Source organism: Leptinotarsa decemlineata, unplaced genomic scaffold (assembly GCF_025532065.1).
Source record: "Leptinotarsa decemlineata unplaced genomic scaffold, Ldec_3_MD MMD2_tig00000157_RagTag_RagTag, whole genome shotgun sequence".
Classification (NCBI taxonomy): domain Eukaryota; kingdom Metazoa; phylum Arthropoda; class Insecta; order Coleoptera; family Chrysomelidae; genus Leptinotarsa; species Leptinotarsa decemlineata.
The window spans coordinates 4,271,609-4,281,808 of record NW_027412543.1 but is presented as its reverse complement, the minus strand read 5'-3'; the positions used below and the strand labels follow the sequence as shown (position 1 = coordinate 4,281,808).

The 10,200-nt window shown below is 37.3% G+C and overlaps 1 long non-coding RNA gene across 1 annotated transcript; it reads right to left on the bottom strand.

Moving 5' to 3' along the window:
- Positions 1-7,746: 7,746 nt before the first annotated feature.
- Positions 7,747-9,591, bottom strand: LOC141481349 (uncharacterized). Its single transcript, XR_012464910.1, has 2 exons — positions 8,347-9,591; positions 7,747-8,293 (listed from the first exon to the last, which is right to left on the bottom strand). It is a non-coding gene; the product is annotated as an uncharacterized lncRNA (long non-coding RNA).
- Between the last annotated feature and the right edge of the window lie 609 nt (positions 9,592-10,200).

Below are 10,200 nucleotides of genomic sequence, written 5' to 3'. Positions count from 1 at the left end.
AATAACGTATGATGTACAACAAAGTCATACAATTGACGAATTTCGTGAGGATCTCACAAAATTTAACTCTTCTGTCGATGTGAGGGTGGCACTTGCACTTGTCACTGCTATATATCGTATTTCAGATGTTGATGACTCTCTCCATATGCACATGAGAACATATTGTTACGTTATTCCCCGTGGGTTCCCCAGTAGTCAACTACACTGAACAATAATCAAACTTAACTCCATTCCACTTTATAAATACAACAAACACTTCAACTAAAACTTCGACTATTATTCGAATATCTATCGCCTTACTAGATCGCTCCACGTACCGCACTGTCACTTCCGCTTGACTGTGGCGATGGGCGAGTGGATGGCGCTTATATTCGGCAATCGAAGGCGCCAGAATATTCCTCGAAATTCCATCGAAGTCGGTAGCATTATTCTCAAAGTAACGCCACGCCTGGAACGGTGGCGAACGTCGAACATTCGCGCGCTCTTAGCTACGTCATAGTTGGTTTATGGCTTCCAGTGGCGGCCGGCGTTATTTTCTTTAGGGCATGATTTACAACAATATGAAAATTTTCCAGATATTTCGTTCAATTTTTTCAATGAAATGAGCCTATATAAAGTCTACAGTCTCTAAACTTTGAATAATTTAGACATTTCGGGCAGTTCCGGAGCCTTGTTTTTGGGGAAAAAGCTGAATGAAACACCCCATATACACTGTTGTAATCTGACGCAGAAGTAGATTTCCTTCAAAACTATATTAGGTTTCCATATACCTATCTCTTCTGCTTTTCACACAAAAGGCGTTTATATATTTCACTGATGAGTAATTTTTTCATCTCAACAATGGAACACCCTGTATTGCAATGAAAAGCAAAAAAGCATTTTATCAAAAAATTAAGAATCATAAATAGTGTATTATATTAATAAATGCTCAAAATGGTGTCCATTATTCTCGATGCACAGGCGAAGTCTTTCTTGAAATGAGTGCTGAACCCTGGATAATATATTTTGCGATATGGAACGAAACACTTTTCTTATTCATACTTTCATATCCTGAGGTGTCGTTGGCGGTGTATCGTGAACAATTATTTTGATATAACCCCATAAAAAATAGTCGAAACTTGTAAAGACCGGAGAACTGGCTGGCCAGTTCTGTTGACCTCTTCGTCCTATCCATCTATTTGGATATTGTCTATCCAACTCGTTTCTAACACGTCTATCAAATTGTGCTGGATCACCATCTACCTGCATCCACATCAGTTGACGAATATTAGGAGGTATACTTTCCAATAGCAGGGCCTTGCAAAAAAAAACCAGCGGGGGAAATAATCTCAATTTTCCGAACCCTACCAGCAAAATTTCTCAACTTTTGAAAAAATTAAAGCCGAGGGATTAGTTACTACAGTAATATATTGATTTTCCTACTTAGCTATCCAAAGATTGGCATAATGACTATTCCGGCTAGGGTATGCACAAACAAAAATAAATTTTGGTGATTATAAAAATAATAATGGGAATTATTCTACTTTGGACCAAGGTCCTCGATCTTCCACTGTATCCACCATGTATAGGAATATTCAATACAAATGATTGGAAACAACACTCAAATAATATTATGCTTATTATTCTCCACTATTGTTTTTTCTATCTTCACGGCCCGAAATTTCTTAACTTTTCCAAGTCGAAAAAACAGCGAAAAGTTGGGGATTTTGTAAAATTGTCACTTCAGAATTTGTGAACTGTTCAGGACTGTTTCTGTTTTTTTCGTTAATAAGCTGTCGCCCTCATACGAACGACAACTCTCAGAAGTTGAGAAACTTGTGAGAGCTGAGGACTAACGAGATTTTGCCTTTTAACGTGTGATACCTAACACGGTCGCAGAATCATTCCAGTTTCAGCCAGATAAATTATCTCGAGAAAAATATCTGGTCGAAGTGGAAATCGATTCCTCGGTCTTCCGATCGTGAGTCGGGTGCACTACCACCGCGGCCAATTCCACAACTGTTCTCTTACTTGGGAGAATTTTTGAAGTTTTCAAACAACTCAGAATTTGAAAGTATGGGATCTCCAAGTTATGCATGTTGGGAAATCACAACATTCTCCTGGTTCTTTCCCTTTTCTTATTATCTCTCCCTTTCTTTTCTCTCATTTTCATTTTTTTTAATTTTTATTATTTTTTTACTATTATTTTTTTCTATCTTCACGGTCCAAATTTTCCCAAGTATTTCCCAAGTCGAAAAAGCAGGGGGGGAGTGGGCATAACCCTTCATGTGTACTCTTTACAAACAGTTTGCACAGAGTACCAGCCATCCACTATTCAACAACACGAGCACCTCACATCTGCACTCCACAAAGTTTCAGTCACGAATGAATGATTTCGCCTTCTGTCAACGCATTGAAATTGGTCGCCTGTGACGTCGGCTCTAGTGGGACTCTTGAAACAGAGTACGCACGTCTACACTTCGAGAAGTTCCAACGACCACTGACATACTCATTTAGCCTTCTGTAGGCGCATCGAGTTGGGATTGTTGGTGGGAAGGTTAACTCTGATGCTCATCAATTTGGAATGATGGGGATTATTCGTACCCTACTAGCGATGTGCGCACAATTGGACAGATTGTGGTGGGAAGTGGTTCGCTATCGACTTTATAAGAATTGATTATTTTCATATTGAATCATGTCATTCCAAACTACAGATTCTTTCACAGAGAACGTGTTGGACGTGCTGGAGGGGGAGTTGGCATTTCGCCAAACGATCCCTACAGTGTGTCCAATACGACATTGACAGTGCTCGATTACACGGTACTGAGGCCGTGGGGGTCGAAATTCAACTGAGCAGGGGTTGTCACAGAATAATCTCGGTTTACAACCCTCCGAACATTCGTCTACTCCCAGAATCTCTGGATGAACTGCTGATGGGAAGCAACATTCCGACAATTGCTACTGGCGACTTCAATGCCAAGCACAGACCTTGGAGCAGAGCCACAAATCGAAACGGCCAAGCACTCCATGCGCATGTTGACAGGCATGAATATCTTGTACTGGGACCAGATGAGCCTACGTACTATCGCGGGCAGACTAGGCCTGACGTACTAGACATCGCGCTTCTCAGAAACGTCTCTCTGACTAGCGAAATTTACGTTCTGTCGGAACTGGATTCTGATCATAATCCAGTAATCCTGGTATTGGGCGATGACCTTCCTCCCCCTGATTATCGCATGAGATCCAAGACGGACTGGGATGCCTTCACAGCCCAGCTCGAAGAGATGCGCGCTCCTCCTGAGGTACTCGATTCTCCCGACGATTTCGACGCGACAGTTGAGCGTTTCGAGCTTTCTGTGAATGATGCGTTTCGAGCGGCCACCTCCAGGGAGGAGTGTCCGCTGAAGAGCTACAACGAGTTTCCCCCTCGTATCAAAGCCTTGATACAAGAGAGAAATCGCCTGAGAAGGCTCTATCAGCGAACCCTTTTCCCAGGGGACAAAACAGCGGCGAACAGGATGGCCAATCAAGTCAAACAGGCCATCATTGAGCATCGAAACGAAAGGTGGGAAGAGCTCTTGGAATCCTTCGAACCTGGGAGTGACGAGCTTTGGCGAGTCACTCGTAGGCTCAGGGGAAAGAAGACCGCTCTCTCACCCATTCACGGACATCGCGGAGTGTGCTACTTTCCCGCCGACAAGGCGTGAAGAGCTCTTGGAATCCTTCGAACCTGGGAGTGACGAGCTTTGGCGAGTCACTCGTAGGTTCAGGGGGAAGAAGATTGCTCTCTCACCCATTCACGGAGAGCGCAGAGTGTGCTACTCCCCCGCCGACAAGGCGTTAGCCTTTGCAGACACGATGGAACGTCAGTTTCAACTTAACGTTGACGACGATGACGACATCGATCGCGATATGCTGCTGGAAGACCGGGTTCACCGACTCCTCAGGGAAGATGACGACGACGACATGCGTCCGGCTTTGGTCATATCAAGGCTGCAAAGGTCAAGAAGGCTCCGGGGGTCGACTCAATAACCAACAAATTGTTTGAAGAGACTCCCGGAGTTGAATGACGTCAACAATCAGTATGAGTGGGCAATGAGCCAATATCTTTCATATGGAGGCTTTGAGTGGACAGATTTTAACATAGATATCACTCAAATTCCTGATGATGCCAATAAACGATACATTCTGGAAATGGACTTGAAATATTTCCAGCATTTGCATGACAAACATAAAGATCTACCATTTTGCCCGGAACATATATGTCCTAAGAAGAAAAAACCTCCAGAAAAAGCTAAACAGCTTTCAAAGTTGATGGGTACTTTGCAACCGAAGAAGAAATATATTAAACATCGAGTGTTGAAATTTGAACAAAGTCCATGGATGAAGTCCTATATCGATTTGAATGAAAAGTTACGCGCAAAGGCATCAAATGAGTTTGAAAAAAAATTATATAAGTTAATAAACAATGCAGTCTTCGGTAAAACTATAGAGAACGTTCGGAAAAAAATTAGCATCACACTTCTCACCGAATGGAGTGGTAGATATGGAGCAGAAGCCTACATTGCTGAGCCTAAGTTCAAGTCTTGCACCATATTCAATGAAAACTGTTGAGCTTAATGAGCTTAATAAGCTGCAAATTTTCCTAAACAAGCCTATATATGAAGGACAGGCTATTTTGGATTTGGCAAAGACAATCATCTACGATTTCCACTATGAATATATGGTGGAGAGCTTCGGAGACGGATGTACCGTTATGTATACCGATACCGATTCTCTCATATACGAGCCGCGACAAGACCCTTACGAGATAATGAAGCGAGACTGTCATCAACGCTTCGATACTTCTGATTATCCATCCAATAATCAGTTCAACGTTCCTTTGGTGAATAAAAAGGTTCTCGGGATGATGAAGGACGAGAACAATGGCGTACCGATGTCGGACTATGTTGGATTTCGTTCTGAATTATATGCAACGAAGGTACTGATAACTGAGGGTGATTATGAGGAGAAAAAATAAATTTCTGAATGAGGGATATGATGAAGATGAAATTGCGATGGAATTGAAGAATTTGGGGAGCACCAAGAAAGCAAAGGGAGTTAAAATATCGGTTATGAAAACGTCAATCACGTTTGACGGTTATGAAGAATGTCTCAACAATTGGAAATGTATGAGTGTCACTCAAACACTAATTCGCTCTGACAAATATCAAGTGCACTCCATCGTTCAGGAAAAGATCGTCCAGAAAAAGATCGCCCTTTCCCCTGAAGATGATAAAAGATATCTAATACCCGATTCTGATGAAACTTTACCATGGTGGTATTATTGCATAGCCGAAGAAATTGATATATCATAACTTTGTAAATTCATTAAAATAAAATGTATGATTTGGAATTGACTATTCCTGTTCACTTCCACAATGATAAATCTTTTGAAAAACTATTACTTCTCGAATGCTGGAAACGCCTGCATGTAAAACTTTTTTCAATCTCATTGACCATAGATATATGTTGTAAATTCGATATTAGGTATTTCTAAACACTTCCCCTACGATGACAAAACGTAAGTATCAGTGCACAAGCAGTAACTTCAAAGACACTTTTTTTGTGGTTATGATATGCCTACTGGGGAAACTTCCACAATAAAAAAAGGATAACGCATGCGCAGTCCTACCTCCTGGGTGATGTGGAAACGGACTTTGCAAATTGTCATCTTGGAGGAATGTACAGAATTTCTTACACTCAGTCAACTTCAACAGTTGTCATATTCCTTCCTCACACAATGAACTTGACATAAATTTTTTGCCCTATATCATAAGGACCTTTTCTCTCAATAACACGTCCACAGAAATTCAGGTTTTGTTCCCTATTACAAACAGTTTACTGCCTTCCTGTTAGACGATATTCCTATTTTTTGAAAATATGTAACAATGAAAAATGCGTTTTTTGGAAGCAGTTGATGTGCATAAAATTTTGATTAGCGAAACATCCTAAATAATGCTTTGAAAGAAATTATTTCGATATTTTGAATACTAAATTTGCACAGTGATTTTGAGATGAATTTTATTGGCTGATAGTCTGTATTTTCAGACGAAAATTGATTGGAACCGAAAAATCAGTTCTAGTTCATACTCTTTTTTTCCCGACTTATGACAAATCCTGATTTAGACTTCCCGATATTACTTATTCTTACAGTATGTGTGGTACGCAGAGCTACCGTAGCCGAAACTTCAATGAATAGCACTTCGTGTTGTATTAAATATCCCTTTGGTGGAATACTTTATTTTTTGGGAGAGGTAATTATAATTGATTTAAAAAAAAAAAATTCCTGAGGTGTAAGCAATCCAATTCACCTCTTTTTGCCTCGCAAAGATTCTCACTTCTCAATACACATATGATAAATTAGTTTCTGGTACAGATTGATAAGTTTTTCTTTCCAATAGGACCGATTCACTCGGATCCCTTCGAAGTAGTTTTTCTATTTCCGTTAAACCGAAAGTCAGGAATGAGGTGTTGCCAAAATTATTTGGGTGAATTCTTCATAATAGATTTGCGCTGTAGGTGATCCTTGATCATGAGAACGGCAAAGAGTTGTGGCATTTTTTGGAAAAGGGAGTAATGAACGAGAATCTCAAGAAGGGATTTGTTCAGTGGTGAGCCGTGTGGTCAATTTTCAAGAATTGAACGATATCGTTTTGGATATAGTTTCATATATAGATTTTGAGAGTTCCACAAAAGGTTGCACGTTGACATGAATCTTATAAGTAATACTTTTCCTGATATTTTCACCTGGACTATCCTTAGGTAAATGAAAGCGTACTTTTACCTACGATCATTATTGAGTTATTACAATTTGTTTTACACATGATCAAATGGCAGATTTGAGGCACATTCAGATTTTGATTTCTATCTTTATTCAATTCACCGGCCAGTATTTTGTGAATGTCAAGTATCTTCAGAATATCTGATTTTTTAAAGTTTCATTTCATTCCCGTGCCTTAAAGAACTGAATTTGATTAGATTTGGTTTCACAGTCGACCATATCAATGATCATTCATTTTATTGACTGTGTGGCGCTCAACTTAGATATCTATAAAACAAATTATTCAATTGCTGAGATTTGAGAATACAAAAAAGTGTTTTTGAACGAAATCCATAGTGCATACCTACGAAGGCTTGCCGTACGCATTGCTCCTATCTTCCTACTGAATCTATTATAATTTCTGTATTACATGAAAAATAAGGTAACAATATTTGAATCAATCAAAGAATTTTTGTTGACTATCCCAAAATTCAAAAAAATGTTTCGTGTGGAGAATTTGAAGACGATTCGAACGGATTTCATAACAAATTTCGAAATTTTAATTTTTTCTTAAATAGACATCATTCAACTATTTCAACAATTATTAGAGAAATATACGAAATTTTTCATCAATATCAATTCTATTCAATAGATATTCTAATCAATTATGTTATTACTTTCTTATATTGTAACCCCCCAAATTTTGAAAAGGCAAATTCAATAATTCAAAACTTGGGATGCCAACACCTTTTGCTGATAGGCTGCTCAGTTTGATACGGGAGGGTGTGAGTAAGTTCAACACAGGTCGGATTAATAGCTATATCAGATTAGTTTACTATTAATCAAATAAACCATGAGTTTACTTGACTAATTCTAATATTTGGGCGCCAGGTTGCAAAAGGCAAAACCAACGAGAAAGATATGACTTGTACCTAGCTTGGATTGAAAGGCAAAATAAATATAAAAAAAAATTAACAACTTTATTTCCTTTTTTACAAAATGGCTCTAAGCCGGATATATATATATATATATATATATATATATATATATATATATATATATATATATATATATATATATATATATATATATATATATATATATATAAAGATGGTAATATAATATTAGAAATATGAAATAATAAAAAAATTCAGAATATTTACAGTGTCGATGGTTGTCTGATTCAATTTCACTGGTTGGAATACCTGGGGTGGCTGAGGAGTCTTGAAGAGGGCTGCAGAGACTTGTAACCACCTGCTCTGGCTGGAGATGGATTTAGAGCTCACGTTGGAGTGCCTCTTCGATTAAGTTATTTAGTAGGAACCTCCTGCCTGTATCAGTCCTTCACCCAGTATACAGTTTCTCGATATCATGCGAAACAATGAAATGAATCAGATACAATTCTACTATGATGGGACACACAGATATCCTCAGAATTTTACTACTATATTCTGAATTAAAAAGATTAATTCCAATGGAATTCAGTTATATCAAAGGGTAATGTATCTTAAACTAAAAAAAAAGAAAGGAAATAATAGTTTGGCAATCATTAACTATTCTCATACTATACTGAAAATCATCAAACAAATTGACAACTGATCCAAGGAAATATTAAAGATAAGGTACTAAGCTATTGCCAGGGAAATAACAAGCAAAGTGCATATATACAGAAGGGAGGATATCTGGTTGACCTTATAGAATAAAGTTAATTCAGATAAAATGGACTGCTTAAGTATCCTTGATAAGATAAATCGGAAGATAAAGATAGAATGGTATCAGTCAACTACTACAGAACAAGTCAGGCCAGAAAACAAATTCTCTCAAGTTTGCATTTATTTCTCAAAGAGAAATTAATTGGACCAAAAGTAGGTCATATAGAAAATAAATGCTCACCTGAGGAATTGTCCTGGAAAGGTACTGCCTGAATGTTACCAAGCAATCAACTTCAACTCTCCCGTCCACTTCCAAATGTCCTAGTAATAATGATAACGTCACTGCAGCAACAGGTAGCTCGAGAATAACATGCCAAGTATTCAGTATCTGAAATTTTATAAAGCGTAGATACTGATTTCCTTAAGCAATTCAACGATGAAGGAGGTGTGCAAAGCAGATACTTCACTAACTGTATTTTTTTTTTAATTTTTAGAGCAGTTCAATTTTTAAAAAAATATCACCAAGGTAATCTGATGTTCTCTAGAAGAAACTCTGTGATCTCACTGTATTTAGAGGATGACTTGAGAGTATTAAAATAAAAAGAAATGAATCCTCTAACCTAAAAAATACCACGATGCAGAATTTCTTCTTAAAACAATTCTAGCCAAAAATATATGGAGGAATAGATAATTTAGTGAATTAGCAATCTTTGCAAGACTCTAAATTTCATCGATGACTGGATAAAAGCCAGTATAAGGTAAATTTAAAAAATAACCTTCAATCACATGCAGTGTAATTATCACTAATTACAGAATTAAACTGATTTCTATGACTGAATAGAAAATCCAGGAAAGGCAAAAGATATACTTAAACAGATCTCCACAAATTTACTATGAATAAAGATAATTTCAAACAAAAGGTCAGCACGTACCAGATATCAACCGTTCTCATCAAACGCTGGGAAGGAAGAGATCTTTCTATCGTTTCCGTCGAAAACGAATGCCCTTGGTCTTTGCGTTTTTTGTTTTCGCAGATCCAGCCGGCAGTGACTATTATACCGTTTACGGAGAATAATATGATTGAAATTGTGGTGATTAAACTATTGATATTATAGGTAACATTAAGAATATATGAATGTAACGAAATATTCGTTACAATATGTCCTTTCGGCAACATTACTTTGCGACAGAATGATGGCTTTAGCAATAGTCAAATTCTGAATGTTTAATTTACTGGCAGTTGCTTTCTCATAAATTTTAATTTCCATTTCATCTAGGAATTCTAACCATCATTGATATTTACATGTGTGAAACGATGACACAATTCAGTACCTCTCTGAGAGGTAGCAAATTAAAGGGATTATTTGAAAGTTCTCTCAGGGATTAGTTAAATGAAAGTTATCTTTGTTCACCATTATATTGAGCAATGTGAACATTTTCACTCTGTATGTCTAAGGAAATTGAATACCTATTGCAGAAAGCTCTCTCAATAAACTATTATTGTGACACATTCAGAATTAGAAATATTGAAGCCAGAACCCCAATATTAGCTTTGACATTTTCAACGATAGGTGACTTTTCAATTATAAAATGATTTTTAACTTTCCATTACAAAAGAAAATATAACTAACTTCAGATATATTTTAGATAATAATGTATTTTTGACAACCTCAAAATAATTTATATTGTATAGATATCGTCGTATTTGTAGCCTATATCCGATAAGCCATATAGATACATAACTTACCTATTGAAACTAGATAAAAT